Source organism: Cariama cristata, unplaced genomic scaffold, assembly GCF_000690535.1.
Source record: "Cariama cristata isolate BGI_N322 unplaced genomic scaffold, ASM69053v1 scaffold15548, whole genome shotgun sequence".
In the NCBI taxonomy this organism is placed as follows: Eukaryota; Metazoa; Chordata; class Aves; order Cariamiformes; family Cariamidae; genus Cariama; species Cariama cristata.
This window is the reverse complement of record NW_009631767.1, coordinates 1-2554: the sequence shown is the minus strand read 5'-3', so window position 1 is coordinate 2554 and position 2554 is coordinate 1.

Here is a 2554-nt window from a genome sequence, read left to right as displayed (position 1 = left end):
CCCCAGCCCCCTCACCCCTCCCCTCCACAGGTCCCCAAAGACAGCCCTTGCTGCCTCTTGGTCTCCGCCTGCCCAGCCCAGCACCCTTGGGCTACTGGCATGAATGGAGCGCGGCTGTCCCTCATCCAGCGAGAGCTGGGCTCCAGCACCAGGCTCTCCATCCCCACTTGCCGTGTGCATATCTGCCGGCCTGGCCCGGCCTTTCTCTCCGTCCATCTGTGCTAGGTATGCCTGCCATGGGTACAGGCCAGCCAGCAGGAACACAAAGTGCCTGGCATATGAAGGAGCTCACTACCTTTCCCAACTACCCTGTGCCTTTTTTTGTATGACGACTCTGGGCAGAGCCCTGTCTTTCCCTCTTCCTCTTCCAGAGCGCTGACTCCTCCCTACCATAGTATTTCTGTTACTGGAATGCAGCCTAGAGTGGGTTAGTTTGTTTGCTTGAGCAGAGGGTACCGCAGCCAAGAAGGGTTGGGTTTTGTTGGGTTTTTATGTGCTGCTCTCAATAAAGAAGGCTTTTTTTTGGGGGGGGAGGGTTTTTTGGTCCTTATAAGATGCTGCTGTCAGATGGCTGACTGTTTTCCTCCACATGGTTCCTGGGAAGGCTTGGGGGCCAGTTCCTCAGGCATCTGTCTCCTGCGTTTAACCCTTTTCCCCTCTTCCCAGCTGGCTCTGCGATGCCGTTCCCAGCCCGTCGTGCCCTGAGGGAGCGCTTTGCCTCAGCGCTCATTGTCTCTCTGGACAGTCATGGGTTGCTCTCCAAGAGGGACATGTGTCTCAAGAGAGAATTTCCCTCTGGAACTGCCTGCAAGCAACCGCTTACGGACACATTGACAGATTTCCCCCCACCCAGTTCAGGTAGCCAAGCTTTCGTAGCAACTTTTCTCTTTTATAATTGGGTTTGTGCACCCACCCCGATGGCCTGGGGCAGCTCTGCAGCCAGCACTGCATTGTGTTTTTCCATTTCAGCTGCTGCTTTTTACAGGACTGAGGAGCTAGCAGGACCAGGTCTGGATGGGAATACTGGGGGAACTCCTGCTGTCATATGTAGACTTCAGCCTTCTCCCCTGTGCCAATGGCCCTGAGCAATGGCAGGGTCCTGGCAGTCTCTTCTTTGGGCAGGAAGGGTGGGCAGATGATGTAGAAGAAGCCTCAGTCCCCACAGCATGAACGTGAGCCAAGCCAGCACGGGACAGGCCTTTTCCCTTGGAGCCAGAGTGGGTCGCTGGGGTTTGGCCAAGCTGCAGACCAGCAGTTTGGCTTGCACACCTTGGGGCTGGAGGGGTTGTGGAGAAAAATCGGAGCTCTTCCAGGAGGCCTACTGGGATTCGACTTGAGGCGATGGGCACAAGCTGCACAAGGCAAATGAATATTGGATATTAGGAAGAATGCTTCCCCCTGAAGGCTGGTAAAGGTCTGAGATGGTCCCAGAGAAGCTGTGGCATCTCCATCATGAGAGATTCTCAACCCTCAACCATATAAGCACTAGACAACCCAATCTAGTTGGCTCTGCTTTAAGCAGGGATGGGCCAAAAATGTCCAGGATCCCCTTCCCACTTCTGCTACCCCAAGAGGCTATGGAGGGTGAAGAGGGCTCATTTCTTGGACTCTGCTAGCTGGTTCTGAGCTAAGATTAGGTCCAGGGCTTGGGAATGGGGTCAGCTGGGCCTGTCTGGGTGCAAGGACTCTGCTGGCTATAGAGCAAAGTTATCAAAAGTGTTTGTCCCTTTCCCAACACTTGCGTCTTGCAGCTGGGAGCTGTGGAGTCTCCCCACGCCAAGGCCTCTTGGTGAGCTGAGATTTGGCCGTGGCTGGCTCTTGGGCCCGTCTCTCCTCCCTAGACCTGGTGCTCCTTCACATGGTGGGCTTGGCAGCAGGTTATCGTCAGTCTGAACCCTTGCTGCCTCTGTCACTCTTCTCCAGATGGCCTGGCCACAGCCTGGGGCTGGTGCCATTGTGCACATTGGAAGTTGCTGTCACAGGCAGAGGTCTCGGGATGTGCCTTCTCTCCTCCTTGCAGCTCCATGTCCCTCTTTGTTGCTCCTCCCAGCCCATCCCAGTGCGTACACAAGCCTTTTAAAGTGTGCAAGTGCCGTACCACTGCTGCGTTCATGCTCTCCAACTTGCAAGTGGCCTCTGGCATGTATATGCTGTTGTTTGACGTCCTTTTCTTCCACCTCTCCCATCCATCCCATTCCTGTGGACTTTCCTGCCTGCTGCCCTGCGTCTCGGACAGGATGGCTGCCCGCTGTGGGCTGATTCCTGCAGCCAAGTCACTAATGAATGTGTCCTGTCTTTTGCCTGCGTATCCCTCTGGAGAATACCTTGCCCCAGAAATGCTCTCAGATGGTTCTTCAACCTAATGAATGTGTCCTGTCTTTTGCCTGCGCATCCCTGTGGTATTCTTTACCTCTGGAGAATACCTTGCCCCAGAAATACTCTTGGATGGTTCTTCAACTGGGAATATCGATCTGCTGGAGGGTAGGTAGGAAGGCTCTCCAGAGGGATCTGGACAGGTTGTATCAATGGGCTGAGACCAACGCCATGAGGTTCA